General features: G+C 39.1%; 1 protein-coding gene across 1 annotated transcript in view; it reads right to left on the reverse strand.

Moving 5' to 3' along the window:
• The window catches only part of cd37 (CD37 molecule), a 55,176-nt gene extending 43,387 nt beyond the window's left edge, over positions 1–11,789 (reverse strand). Inside the window, exon 1 of the mRNA XM_036520752.1 lies at positions 11,553–11,789. The gene's annotated coding sequence lies outside the window, so the exon portion shown is untranslated. The remainder of the gene's footprint in view (positions 1–11,552) is intronic.
• Between the last annotated feature and the right edge of the window lie 4,105 nt (positions 11,790–15,894).

Consider the following 15,894-nt stretch of genomic DNA (forward strand, 5'->3'; position numbering starts at 1 on the left):
AAATCACATAGAATGTTATACTTACTGAATACAATATACAGTATAACATTTTGCATTTTCAATTTGATATTGCTACATGCACACAATTTCTTTCACCCTTTTATTTTGGCAATTTTCTAAGGATTTTGTAAGAATTGTCTAAGAATTTTATAAGAACACTGCAAAGATGTAATTTTACACAGTTGTGTTGCAGTTTGCTTGTACACGTAACTGCACTTTTTCATTTAGTCATTTTTTAGAACTGAAGATGCTCAGAATTAGACATTAAAGCGAAAGGCATATTGCCAGCATATATGAGTGCAGAGTAGCTGCAGTCAGTATGAATTTAACAATTGACTTAAAGGCTAGTTATGGAAAGCAGGTAATTGTGCAGTCACTCTGTAGAAATACCCTTTGTTACAGCTTGCGGCACATGTGTAACAATATGCAATGGACAGCACTTGGTCTTGGTCTTATGAGGACATGTGTAAACACAAAATATTTTCAAAGGTAATTAGAAAAATGTAGTTGATTACAGCACCAAAATATGTAAGATTATAAAAGTATGATTACACACAAAAAAGTTCTGTGTTATTAATAACTGTTTAAGAAATATACCGTAGGATAGTCAGAGGTGTACCAACAAAAAAGTAGTTCACTATACATGTGTTACAGCCAATAATACAGAGAATAGTCATTCTTAAGGATTAGCATTGTCCACCCACCAATAACAAGGAGAGAGAAACCAGACTGGCTTTGTTCTGCCCAGGTAGGGGTGGGTATGTCAAAAGGGTCTCATCTCCCAACTCTTAGGTACTCTCAGTCATCAAATACTTGTGAGTGACAAAGAAGGCATCAGTGGAATAGTGCCTATCCTCCAATTGGCACCAAGTTTACTGTGATGCACTGAAAAAGTAGTTGGTGGTGTGCAAGTGTATCAGAGGACTGCACTCATTGTGCTTCAGTGCTCCTGTATGACTGTAGAGGTTGTTTCTGTAAGGTAAATCAAATGTGCAACTGGCAATTCCAAAAGAGGGTGCATAAAGAAGATCAAAAGCATAGAAAACAGCACTGTTGCATCTTGCATAGGCTAACACTTGTATACAGAACAGGTAAGAGGTACTGTACATTGCAACATTTTTAATTTGAATGTGTGAAGGAGCATCTGTAGACTAGATTTGTGTGCATTTTCTGAAGAAAATGCGATGAGTGGTTGCCTGTGTGCATTATTGAGAGTATGCGCGAATTTTGGAGAATTATAAATGCATGGTTTTCAAACATGGAAGTGAAGTCCTGAATTTGTATGCATTGGGCTTGCTGTCTTCCTCTTCCTCTCCCTTCATACACGGAAGTGAAATACTCCTACTGTTCTTGCCTATAGTTTTGAATGGGGTAAAATTAGAGCGATTTTTTTTAAATCGGCATCACAGCACTGAACTGAAAACATGGTTAGAATCTGCACAAGTTGTCCTCTGTTTTGATATACAATTTCAAATAATATCAAATTTATGTGTGTAGAGCCAGAATTCACTGACATACAGAAGTTTAAAAATACGTTTCTCAAACGCGGACGTGAAATCGTAAATTTGTGTGCATTGGCCTTGCCGTCTCCCTCCCCCCCTCACACCAGCTGTTACTGATTGGATCTGTTGCAACAGCAGTAATTTCACACTACCTGTCTCTGATATGTAAATGTTGGAATGCAAGCAGAAATGTCTACAAGCTTGAAATGAAAACCCAATCAGGCTTTCCCGACTTTCATTTAGACATGGTAACCCACAACATCAAAGTAAAAAAAAAGCAACACATTTCAGAATATTAATTTAAAATAGAAAACTAAAACACCTTGGTTGCATCAATTTGCACATCCTTTATAATGGAATTTGTAATTGTGCTCAGGTATAACCATTCATCATCGAAATCACGCCCCAAAGCTAACTGGCTTCACCCTGTGACCAACTGAAGTGATGCTGATTTGTTCAGGATAAAATCAGCTGCTCCTGTAGGTTTTCTCAGCAGATTTCCTTGTTTATTAGTGTATGTCTTGGTCCAGTATAAGAAAACTGTCATGACTGCAGCGTCTTAGCCGGTTGTTTTCTTTTCCCTGTCCATGTGCTTTTGTTTTCCTTGTGTTCTAGCCCTGCCCCGCTCTCCACCCTGTCTCCGCCCACCTGATTGTCTCTACCTGCCTGCCTGCACACCTGCTTCCCATCACCTCATCAGCCTAGCCCTATATCTACCCTGCTTGTCTCTGTCTTGTTTGCCAGTTTGTCTCAGTTTGCTGTTTTGCTACTCATCATCTGTTCTGGTTTGCCTGTTGGTTCCTTTTGCCTTGCCTGTTTTTTCTTGACTTGATTTCTGGACCTGATTTGTGGAATGTTTGCTGTGTTTTTCTGGTTTTGGACTTTGCCTGTTTTTCCTGACTGCGTTCCTCGTTCTTGCCCTGTGGTTTTGGTCGCCGTGTCTGCCCGGTTTTTGACTCTGCCTGCCCTGACTTCGTTTTGTGGATTACCTGTTTGGATTAATAAACCCGTTTTTGGCATCCATCTCCTCTGTCTGCGCTTGAGTCCCTGCCTGAGTTCTGACAGAAACAAATATGGGAAACACAGGGACAGTTCAGGGGAGGGTTTTAAAATATACCAAAGGTCTTAAATATATATTTTATATAGTAGAATCATAATCCATATCCATATTTTATAATGGATAAAATATGGAACCACCACATTTCATGTGTTCTCCACAATTCTGAACAGTGAGATAGTGTAGCAAGATGGAGGCCATTTATCACAAAGACGAATATCCAGTCTCATCTGAATTATGCAAACATATACTTTGGATCTCCTGTTGCTATGTGGAAAAAGATCTTGTGGTCTGATGAGACTTGTGCTTAGTTCCAAATGAAATGTTTGGCACGAAGCCAATATAGCCTATCAGCCTAAGATCACAGTCCCTCCTGTCAAGCATGGTGGTGGCAGCATCATCCTGTGGGCTTGTTTCTCTACGAAAGAGATAGTAGCTCTGGTGAGAATAGATGGGAAAATGAATAGTGCAAAATACAAAAACCTGCTACCTTCTGCAAAATGTTGAAGATGGGGAAGAATTTCACCTTTCAATGTGACAATGACCCAAAGCACAGAACCAAATCCATAGAGGAAGGGATGAAACAAAGGAAGATCAATGTCCTGGAATGGCCCAGTCAGAACCCCACTAAAAATCTTTGGACTGACCTTAAGAGAGCTGTTCATAAGTGGTTCCCTCACAATTGAAGTGAACTTGAACTCTATTGAAAAGAAGAATGAGAGAAAATTGCAAAATCTAGATGTGACCAAAAGGTGCTTCCACCAAATATTAATTTAATGGTGTGCAGACTTACCCAACAAAGTCCTTCAAAGTTTTTTCATTTCTAACACCTTTTGAGGCATTTGGTTTTCACTGAGATATTGTTGGTTACAATGTGTAAATAAGTATGACTCCACTTATAACTTCAGCCTTCAAGACACCAAAAACAAGAAATTTTGAAAGGGTGTGTAGGCTTTGTAAGTCCACTGCATGTAAAATGTTCTGTATGGTTGGCAAATCACTGCCATCATTACAACATGCATATGGAAAACTGCAGCTGCACCAAATATCAATCTATTCTTAACTGCAAATTTTACCCAGACTGGTAAACTGAATATGTATTTGTACAGAACTTTACACGCTGCAGTGCACACATACTCTTTTATTATATCTGTCCCTCAATGGCGGCATGCAAATTCATATGATTAGTCAGATTAGTGGTATTCAATATGGTAACCTTGGGCTCTTTGAAAATTGTTTGAAGAGACTTTGAATTGGAATTCCAAGGCTGCACGTTGCTCTGTGGCACTTAACTACATCCACATGGCTGACATGCTTACATTCACTAGACAGTTCCATTGTAAGTGGTGCAATTGTTTATCCTGAAGCTTCTCCTTGTTGTGTTCATCATTTGATTTGAGCTTTATATATGACAATACTGATCTATAATATCTGAAATTAAAAATAGCACTGAGTCCTGGTGTACCGTCATAGCAAATGATTTGTTTTTGAGAGGCACAAGTTGCAAACTGTCACTGAACCCTTCACTGAAAAAGCAAAAAGAATTTTAAAGTTTTTTTTTTTTTGAAAAAAATGTTTTTCATCACTTCTCAAATTAATTTCCCATTGGATACAGTACACAGCCTAGCAAGAACACCAAGACATGCATAGTAGCCAATGGCCATAGTAGCCAAAACAATACAAATTATTATCATAATTATCTTACAAGGAAATTATCACAATAATGTTAACTTAAAAGCAGCCACAAACATATCTATGCATATTATAGTTGGACATTTAAATTTGAAATATGAACTGTAATATCTGCTATTTCTGCAATTCTGTCTGTCCAGCCACCACAAGCTATCTATGTTTGTATCCAGACCATCATTGCTAGTAAAGGTTGATTTGTGCAAAATAAATGGTCTCAGAATTTTATAATCTGCTAATCTGCTAGTAGTTCAATATTCAATATGTGTATGTGTGTGTGTTTTTAAATGTATGTCATCTCGGTGATCGTGTATTTGTCATGTGTCATCTCTGAGTGCACGTAACTGTAGTTTATTCGGAACAGTGCAACAGTGCAAAACAGGAAGCTGATGCAAATGAAAAATAACATGGGTCATGCAGGTGGTACAACTTCCTCCTTTTGTGTTTTTCAGAGGACATAGTTTGTAAAACATCCCTTAACTAATTGTTCACAAAGATCTGTCTTGGTATGGTTGCCACTAGCTTTAGATATATGTTTTTGGAAACTCAAATAAAAATTCCAAGACATCTCTAATTCTTGCAACAGTCTTTCATCTGTGACTTTGTCAGATGTTATTGAACACCTGGATAGTCATTGACACAGACTTAGCTGAGACCCAAGCAAATCATAAGTGAACAAGTTCAAATCTCAGTTCCAGATCTTTAAACTTGCCTCAGCTGGTGCTTAAGTAATTGGAGAGACTCATCTTGCGTAAGAAGTCAGTACTGGGACCTCTAATAATGTTGGTGACAACAGACATACTTTTCAAATATATGCCTTTTTACAATGCCGAGGATGTAGTAATGCAAGAACTCTAAATTCAAAAATATTATTGTTTTTTTTTCATTTTATGACAGTATTTAAAGTAACATTACCTGAAGTAGAAACAGATCACAATTAGCCATGTAATTATACATTGCTAGCAGAGATCAGCAGGAGGCCATTCTCTGAAAAAGTAACTTAGCTCATGCTGTGCTGTTGTTAGGCTAATTTCTGTCAACTAAACAAGCGGAAACCTGCTTGTTCGCGGATGAAGTGTTCATCGATGGCACGAGCAAATCTGTTAAGAATGAGGCGCTCAGGAAGCTTGTAGGTGTGACTCAGTAGCGAGATGGGCCAGTAGATCTTGGGTACTGATGGATCTTTACCCAGCTTTAGCAGAGCGAGAACATGAGCTTTCTTCCATATCTTGGGTGGCTCATGGGATCTCAAGCGGTAGTTGTATAGTTTTAGAAGCCAGTTCTTAGCCTCAGGACCAAAGTCCATGATCTGCTCAGTTGTGATGTTATCCAAGCCAATAGCTTTGCCAGGTTTAAGTGAAGAGATGCCCATGCTCAGCTCTTCCATGGTGAAGGGTCTTGTGAAACCAGGGTCATCACTCTACTTTTTGCGGTCGGCTTGATCTTTTTCTTACTCTTTCCACTTCTACTGTTGACAAGCAGTTGGTGGGCAACTTGGTTAGCAGAATCCCTTGGGTGCTGAGGGGCTGCTTTTGGGTCATCACAAAGCTTTGTGATGGTTGACCATGCTTTTTTGCTGTTGTGTGTCATGTCCGTTGACTCAATCAAGGAATGTCAGGTTTTCTTGCGTTTCTTGCTGAGAAATGCTTTCCATCACTTCCTCGCCTTTGGCAGTTGTTTCCTCTGAGAAAGGATCAGTCTGGTACATGTCTACATAGTCGTCAAAGAGTTCAACATTTTCTTTAGAAAGTACAGGGATGTATTCAACTCTACAGCCTCATGGGATATGTCTTCGAGTGATCTTCTTTACTAGTTCAGCAAACTTATCATACTTCTTTGAAGTTAGGACAATCATCCTAACTTTCTGATCTAGTTCTTGTGTGAAACCATCCCAATCAGCTTTCCTGTAGTTGAAGCACTTTCTAAAAGGCACCATTGTAGGTTTTACTGCAGCATCAACTTTAATGGCGATTGGATGATGCTGACTCTAAGGGATAGGAATCGACAAAAACTTTCTTTACAAAATGTACAAAATTATCAAATTTTGAAGATTTTATTTATTAACAATATTGCAATGGTAATATATTGTCAACTTTTCATCCTGGATAAAACCTACTATCTATACAGTTGTCTCAGTGTTATTTCTCTGTTATTATGGTTGGAACCAACTAGTAACCAAGTATGATAAATGTGGCAAAATCATAAAATGCATATATAACTGGGAAGCATCTGTTGGTACCTGGTTTTGAATAAATTTAAAATTCCTAAGATTAGATTTGACTGTGCTGGTGACCTTCTTTATATGCTTCTCAAAAGACAACTGTGAATCAATAAATCCAAGATATTTAAAATATGACACAATCTGAAGCCTTTCACCCTTAACAAATACAGTACATCAGGCTGATGAACCTCCGTCTTCCAAACTGAGATGTATATAGATGGAGCCTTGCTTACATTTAGAGTTATACAGGACTGTGTGAGCCACGGTGAGATATAATCGATAGCTTTGTCAATTTATGTGCTACCTGTTGTCTTGTCTTTGCATGCACAAAGATATCACTGTCATCTGCATACATCTGTTTGTACCTCAGGACCTACACTGGGGGAGCTCATTAACATGTATCTTTGTAGCGAAAGGTGAGAACAGTCACCCCACCCAGCCTTGAACCTGGGTCTACAGGGTACCAAACCATGCGACTTTGACCACAATGCCAAAAAGCCAGGCTCATTGGTATGGCAGCCAGAGCACATACTCAACTGTAGTGACAGCACTCTGTCACAATCTTAAATAAAAGTGGTTGTAAAACTGACCAGTGGGGGATGCCAATAGCGCAATTAATGAGGATGTTTTAGTCACAATCCTTACACACTACTTTCTCATTGTTAAATCCATTTCCATCCATTTCATTGTACTTTCAGAGAAAGTGAAACATGACAGTTTAGAGAGGAGAACATGATTTACGGTATCAAAAGCATTTCTTAGATCTAATAACACAGCTCCTACCACACCACCTTTATCAGGCTTTGATTTAATTTCATCAATAAAATAATTTCGAGCCTCTGTTGAACGAAGTTTTCTGAACCAGAATTGTATTAGATGGAATGAGGCAATTTCTGTGTTCAGAAAAGTTACCACTTCTTCTGCAAACTTTTTAAAACCAGATAAACTGTCATGTATTTTCTGTTCAGAGACATCAATGATATTAAAAAACAAGGCTGTTTAGACATAGTGGTGATCTCTCTTTAGTTCTGTTCCCAAAGTTGTAAGGCCCTGACAGGCTCAATGAAAGAGCTGTTGAATGCTGAAGCAACCTCATTAGGGTTGTGGTTCCATGTACCACCAACTGTAAACATTTTCCATCATTGACCATAGTCTTTCTTTGTCCGTTTGTTATGGTTCTCCCATATCTGTTTGATTTTCCCTTCCCTTTTGCTTCTTTATAATACCAGTAAAGAAATTTGCCTTAGCCTTCAGTGTTGAATTTGTACCCTGTTTGGTATTCTACATGAGTACTGTTTTTGTCTTCATGACAGACAAATCTATTTGTAGTTAATTTTCTAGAAAAAGGTTGAAGTTATGGTGAAGTTTTAGATGTAATACTCTTAATGTTCAAATGTCTACCTAGCAGACCTCTCAGTTGTGCACTGGAATCATATACCTTTATATATAGTTATATATACCTATATATAACTTTTGCATAATAGTGAACAGATTGTGTCCACTATTAGGCCCCATTAATTGTATGGGTAAAGTAAAACATGCAGAGGAAGTTTAGTTTTCTTTTGAACATGTTCATGCTTGGTTTGCACAGATTTCCTGTTCTCAGAAGATTACACATTTCCTTTGCACACAGCTGAAACAACTCACACAAAGTCAGACAAAGAAAAACACCCTATGAGGGGAGAAATCTTCATTCTTGATAATGAATACTTGATTAGATGCACTTACATGATTTATAAGAACTGTATGGTGCACATTTTTATCTTTTTCATTCTCCATAAATTCAATTATACAACCTACAATGTCAGTAGCTGCACAGTTACTTCTTTGCAGTTAACAAAACAGTAGTTGAACAAATCCATTCATCTGACATGAAACAAACTACAAAGGACCAAACACTAAAATTAAACACTATAATTAATAATTACATGCAACACAAGCTGACAGTTAATTCCTCCCCTCACAGAAAATCATTCCAGGACACACTCACAACTCTCAAGCACATACAATGAGTCATTATTACTTGCTGCACACTAATATTACCTACTTGTAATTCAATGACCTGTGTACAGAACACAGGCAACAGTCACATGACCTGGTAAAGAAAGGGACACACACGGCTCCATATGCCTGCTCTGTAGTGTCATGTGTCTGTTTCCGAGGTGATCTAATTGAAAAGTAAAATCACTGGTAGGCAACATGAAATGTTAATGAGTATAGACATGAAGCTCACTCTTTGAAATACCTGGACTTAAAATGCATTTACACAGTAATAGATCAAAATGACCAGAATGCTTGAGAGAAAACTCACAAATGCTTGAGTAAAGCAGGGAGCAGGGTTTACATCTACATTAACTCATTTTGTAAAACGTACATCCAACAGGGTTAGGCATGTAACCATATCAATACTGAATTATTGGTACCATGCCTGTAGTATAGTGCTGCTGGTGAAAACACTGCCACAGTAAGTGCTGTCCTAAGGCGCCCAAGCATATACTACTATCGCTATCACCACAGCTGCCAATATTTTACTGCCACTACCTTCTGTTTTTACAAACTTTTGCTCACTAAGACAGAGCAAAGGTGTATTCTACCATCCCTTAATGGTATTTACTACAGCGTTAAGAGGGGGAGGGGTCAGTCTTTGCAGAGCCAAGACATAGTCTAAATAGGTTTGTTTCAGTATGCATCAGAAAAGGGACAAATACAGCTGTACTAATTTTTTGTACTTATATTTCTTCAAGAGCAATATCATACTGTTACCTACTTCATTAGCATCATTACAAGAGTACTTCTTTCATGGAGCACACTGAGGTACATGCACTGCTTTGCAAGTTTTCACAATAAATAAATAAAATAAAATAAAATAAGTCTTTCAGTGACACTACACACGATGCACTTGCCAAGAAGCCCTCTGTGATAAACTGTGATAAAATTAAAACCTATACAATGAGAGGATCTCTAAATATTATACAATCTTATGCATTTATAAACTGAAACAAAACCTAAAAGAGGAAATTTGCTGTCCTCATAATGTTACAACTGTATAATGTGAAAGTAGTACAGATGGAGATGTGTAACAGATTCATAAATGGATGGATAGATACACAGGAACATGTTATAAGTACTCCATAACAGTAATGGCAACCAACAACATATATTTGAGAAAAGATGGTGGAAATGGGGAAAATTCAGTTGTAGTCCCTGTAAGAGTCAGTATGTGAATTACATGCTGTATACCGTATCATTTTATATTATATTTATATTATTTTATAATATAATCTGACAAACATTTTGGAATTAGTATGATAGTATGTTGGAATTTGTACATAGGGATAGATTTTACGACTGCTCCAGACAAGATTCTATGTTTATAAGTACACATTTGAAAAAAGACAATGTTTTTTTGCTATTTCAAAAAAACTGTGAAACTATCAAATGTATATCTGAACAAAATTACCTTTCACAGTTGAAATTCATAAACATGCAATTAAATTTGCAATAAACAAATAAATATTCTTGGTAACTACTCTAATCACTCATTTAATAATAAATGTATGCGTCAATTGAAATATTTGTAAATTTGTACTGGTATTTGCAAATCTGTTCATAGTGGTGATATGGCGATGGGAGTTAAATGCTGAAACCCCGTCTGGTGACACTGTTGGCCACTACATGCCAGAACTGAATGTTGTATTTAAAATGGAGGGCCATGCATGCAGCGTTGCAGACTTACCAAAGCATTAGTAACATTTTGAGGAAGCCTCACGTGACCAGTTATGAAACAGTAGAGAATAAGCAAAATTCAAACTGTGTTTGATCAGTTTGTGAAAAATCTTTCACTAATTTCATCTGTCTGAACTATTACAACTAATCATTCTAAAAGCACAGAGCCTAGTGGAACTGTATCTCAGGAGAACCAAAGCCTGCGAAAAATCCCTGGATCACACACTGAGCAAGCACAACAAGCCCAGCAGGTTATGATGTTGAAAAATACAAAGCTCAGCAGAACCCACATTTCAGGTTGGAAATTGCTCCAGGGGAAGTTCTTTGTACTGATCGGCTCCGCGGTAGGGTAGCATCCAAATCTTAAAAGTCCGCTTCATCCTTCTTTTGTAATTCCACTTTAATATTAAAGTGCTCATGAGAATCGTCGTGGAGTGGTGTGGTTCTTTTATATTGCAGGTACTGCGTTAATGAAAAATTATTTTTGACAAAGGCTCTCATTTTTTTTTTTACTTCCATTGGTAAACACTTGTCTGTAACCCAGTTGCAGAAAGGAATCGGATAAAATACCAAGAAGGCTTTATATCCACTCGCAGTTTGCACGGAAGAGCAACTGCCGTAATTCTTGACACCTGACACACCACTATGGGATTTTAGGTGTTACATCGAGGTATGAATTCAGCTTACAGACGCCAATTTTCTCGAAGACTCACAAGACCCTCGTAGCAAGAGTGAAAGGGACCTCTGTTAGGGCTAAATCTTTTGTCACTAACATTTCTGTCAAAAAAGACACCCTCAAATGATACCTCGACTAGCACGCCAAACGTATTTAGCGGGTAAATCGTCGAAAACAAGATGCCTCACCTCAAATGGTTCTGTAAACAAATTTCTGTTACTTCATTTTGTGTGACACTAACATCTCACTGTGGCAAAGGGTAGTGACCAAATGCCGAGATCCACTTTTGTAGGTGTTTCACGTCCATCACGAAACGTATGAAACACGGATAAATTACATTACCGTCTCTTAACATAAGTCTGTACGGATGAGACCGTACGTAACTCAAAACGAACACATCAGAAGCCGTCTTAATTTGAAAATAGAAAAGCCAGGTGGAACCGGAACGTCGATAAAGAAACATGCATCCTGAACGAATTCAGTAGTTTTCTCAAACTAGGTCAATCTGGAACTTGATCTGCACCGTGGACAACACTCCGAATTACATTTTCAGTGGTTCCTTCCCCCGCATAGCTTCCTACCTTGCAAATTGCACTGACACTACACCAGCGGCTTCTACTGTAATACGGCAATGCATGGCAAATCTACATCTGAATTAAGAGAAACATATTAGCCACTTACCTCTGTGTTTTAATTGAGATCTGACCTTGAACTGTACTAAAATATATATTTCCGGGTAGATGAAGTCTTGGTGAGTTGTGGTGCAACTGTTCAGATAACACTAATAATCGAACTTGCTCGCCCACACTGGAACTTTATCGCACTTACACCAGCCGCCTTCCGTGGTGAATTTAGGTCTTCTTCGAAATGACGTGGATGGATAGGTCGTGTGCAGGCGGTTAGTAAAGACAGACAACTAGCTGTGGCAAATTAGCTACTATAGGAACCATGCTTGTCATCTTCCTTCTTGTGTTACTCTCCCCAATCCTGAATATTTCATGGCTTGCTCTGTACGTTATGTACTTCTTAAGAAACATTATGTAGGCCCTCAACAGCACGGGCTTCATCACAAAACACTGAGTAATATTGTTTTTGTTTCGGCTTATATTTTACTATTGCAGTCGCTGTGATCAAGGGTTTTGCGTTTACACGTGCACAATATGGAAATATTTTACGAACACGAAGACTGTTGTTATTATGTAATGACAAACATTAAACGCCTGCATACTGTATTTGGCGATTAATTAGTAACCTCTTGTGTTATTATTTTTATTATTGTTATTATTATTATTTAAATATTTCATAACTTATTGTATTTTAAAATATGTTAATATTTTCACCTAGTCTAGCGTTGAAGTTGGCCTGAAACTACTAGGGACTGCGTTCTGCCAATTTTAGTTGATTTACTGATTAAGTTACACTGAAAGGGTTTTCTGTGAAATTTACAGTAGCCCATTGGCAGTTACATTGCTGTATTTCACACTTGCACTATATTGTTGTTAGTTAAAAACCAGTGCTGTATATTAATACATATTAAAATATTGTACTCAAGTCACACAGTACTGTAAAAGACAAAGTAACCTACTAGCAACTACGTGGCTACCAGTTACGAGAGTTACAGCTGTTTTCGCCAGCAACTGTCGAATGGCACTCTGTGCAATACTTTTAAAAAGTGACTTGATGGCGGCTAGGTGTTTGTGTTTTATATTACAGTACAAATAACAAAAAGACAAATAGGTTTATGGGACCCATGGCTAACAGCAGTGGAACTGTAATAAAACGATTTATAGCAAAGCTTATTTTTCTTGAACATTTCATTTAATTCACTGACCACACAATCATTTAATCAGTAGGCCTCCAGGGCTCAAAATTCCACTGAATATAGTTTTCACATTTCATATTTTTAGATTTTTTTTTTTTTTTTAGATTTTTAGATTTAAGAAAACACCAGTACAAAATACCATTTCTGTCAATAAAAGGAGAGGTAAATGTCTTCAGTTAACCTGGGTAACATAACAAATGACAATTTCCATTAAAATGTGACTTCTTAATATGTAAATAGCAGTGACTGCTAAAATGGCATATTACCTTCGGATACTTCCAGTCGGAATCAATGCTGATAAGGAAGCCTTCCCTCTGAACAGTCCTGCCATTTCTTCTGTTTGTTTCCCCTTTGGCACTACATTTAGCCCCATCAGGATGTATTATTTATGATTTATTCTACTAGTAATGTGCAAAGACTTTAAATAAGAAAAAATGCAAAGTATGCAAACTCAAAACTCTTTGCTTGTGGAGAGCCATCTGGATTAGTAGTGTTATATTAGCCCATGTTACATTTGTTGTGAACAACTGTCACACATTTAAGGGCTAGGTGTAGATGTGTCTGTGCTGCAACAAAGTCAGATTCTAATGGGGGAATTACAACTTTACCCTCAGCTGAATGCATCCATTTTCCAGATCCCAAAACAGAACTTCGTGAAAAACCATACGTATAATATTTCAATTTGACAACTACATTCTTAAAGGAAAAGGTTCTACTTGGAACCAACTGCAAGGACCTTGACCAACTATTTGTTGCACAGTCTGAAACAAAACTTTGATATTTATGATATATTAATGGGATAATTAACAGACTGTATATGATGAGCCTGGGAACGTCTGCGATCATAGGAGCCATTCGTGTGTTGTATATGTTGTATGTAAGTTTAGTTTGTTTTTGGGATGTCACTCTAGCAGTACACTAGGTGGAATTCATGTTGTATGTCAGGTGGTGGGTTTATGTTTTAAATAGGTATAGGAAGTCAGTTGTACTTGGTTACTTTTGAACTTTTAAATCAGTCAAACTCGTGTCTGAATGGAGCTGGTGTTGCATTTATTTAAACTCATCCACACTGCAGTGACTGCACCCCTTTTCATAGATGCAGGTGTATATATATATTTCCACAAGAATGTCCAGTTACACGACTAGATAGTCTTGGCAGTAATTATTCAGAAACACACATGAACAAGAACCCATAACAGATACCAAAAAGAAAACAATAAAGGCATTTAAGTGGAATTGAGGGTAAGGAGGTTGCCAAAGATGTGCGTAAGCAGTATGAACAGGTGTTAAAAACCTGTGTAGGTTTTCACTCTGGCATAAGTTTATCTGAATAATTGGTGTGCTTCTGAATTAAGACGAATGAACACTGATTAATTATGAAATGTCTTCGTTATTATAATTGTTAACTCGTGGGTCTTTATCCCAACATTCCCTGCTTGGAGGAGCCCAGAAGCTCAGATGGGGAAGTGAGGCACCCCCTCCTCTGGAGGGAGCCTGTTGTCACGGTGGGCTGGACATGTGTAGGGAACTTTTGCCAAATCCCTGTCATGGTGAAGGGGCCCCACTCTGCTCTGGTGGACACTGGGTCTATAGTAACCCTGGTGTGACCTGACATGGTGCGAAACTGGACAGTTTGAACCAAAAGCTGCAGGAACATGCTGTGATGTGCGAGCTAGCATCCATGAAGGGAAAAGTGAAATTGACTTGAATAGTGGGGGGCAGATTTGTGTGTCACCCTGTGTGGATAGCAGCCATACAGGACCCTTGTATGCTAGGTTTTTTGAGAAGCACAGGCTACCAGCTGGACCTACAGAGGAGCACACCATATGACTCATATTGTACATGCCCTGCCCTACTGTCTCCTGCTTGAGTTAACTACCCCAATGTCTCCTCAAGGATACATCCATCCATAGGCCTCTGCCACACTGCTCTGAACCAGCAGCAGTCCCAGATGAGAGATGAGGTAACTCTGTGTGCAGTGAGGGAGAACTGGAGCAGGAACTGTGATGGCCTAGACCACCAGCAACAGATGTGGCAGCTGCTGTCTGAGTTCAAGGACAGCTTTGCCCTAAGTTTGGAGGGGGTAGGTCAGACTCATCCAGTGGAGCATAAGATTGACACAGATGATGTGCTGCCCACCAGGTCATGGCCCTGGTGCTTCTGACTGGCACACCAGGAATCTACAGACAAAGCACTGCAACAGATGCAGCAGGCTGGCATCATTGGGCGCTCAGACAGCCCCAGGGCATCCCCAGTTATAATGGTCCCTAAAAAGGGTGGCCAGTGGAGGTTTTGTGTATTATAGACAGTTTAATGGGGTAACCAGGAAAGGTGCAGACCCGCTTGCACCGGTGGCAGGATTGTCCTGGTTCTCATCATTAGACCTCCACAGTGGCTACTGCCTGGTGCCCCTCTCCGAAGTAGTGAAGCCAAAGACTGCTTACTGCACCACCAGGGTGCTATTTCCAAGTTCTCTCGTTTGGTCTCTGTAATGCTCCCCCCATCTTTGAGAGGCTGATGGACAGGGTGTTGGCAGGCATCACCCAGCAGGAGTGTCTAGTTTATCTGGACAAATGCCTATGACAGTTCTTTCCAGCCTGCCCTGGGAGTGCTTCTGCTGATGCTCAAACCTCTCTTGGAGTACCACTTGTCCTGCATGTTTTACATCTCTCCCTGCTCCAACACAGCTGATTCAAATGATCAGTTTGTTATTAGGCAGCTTCAGGAGTTCATAAGTTGATCATTTGAATCAGCTTTGTTGGAGCAGGGAGAGATCTAAAACATGCAGGACAAGTGGTACTCCAGGAGAGTTTTGAGAAATGCTGCTCTAGAGAATTACCGCAGTTGGTCTGAAGCTCTGCCCTGACAAGTGTCATTTTTTGCAGAGAGATGAACTTTTTGGGGCACAAACTTGGGGCAAAGGGCAGTATGGAGAACAAAGTGCAGGCAGTCAGGCTGCCCTGACCGACCAGCCACAGATTAAGAACTTTCTAGGCCTGGCCTCCTATTACAAGAGATTTGTGCAGGGCTTCTCCTGCATTGCCACCCCATTGGATTGCCTGATACAAAAAGACAGGGTCTTCTCATGGACAGAGTTGTGTTAAGCTCACACTCATTGGTCCCTTTCTTTCTAAAACACTTGAACATGTAGTGGCTAACTGGCTACCCCCCTGTCTGTCCCACAGCAAGCTTCTTAACCCC

Source organism: Megalops cyprinoides, chromosome 1 (genome assembly GCF_013368585.1).
Source record: "Megalops cyprinoides isolate fMegCyp1 chromosome 1, fMegCyp1.pri, whole genome shotgun sequence".
Taxonomy (NCBI): Eukaryota; Metazoa; Chordata; class Actinopteri; order Elopiformes; family Megalopidae; genus Megalops; species Megalops cyprinoides.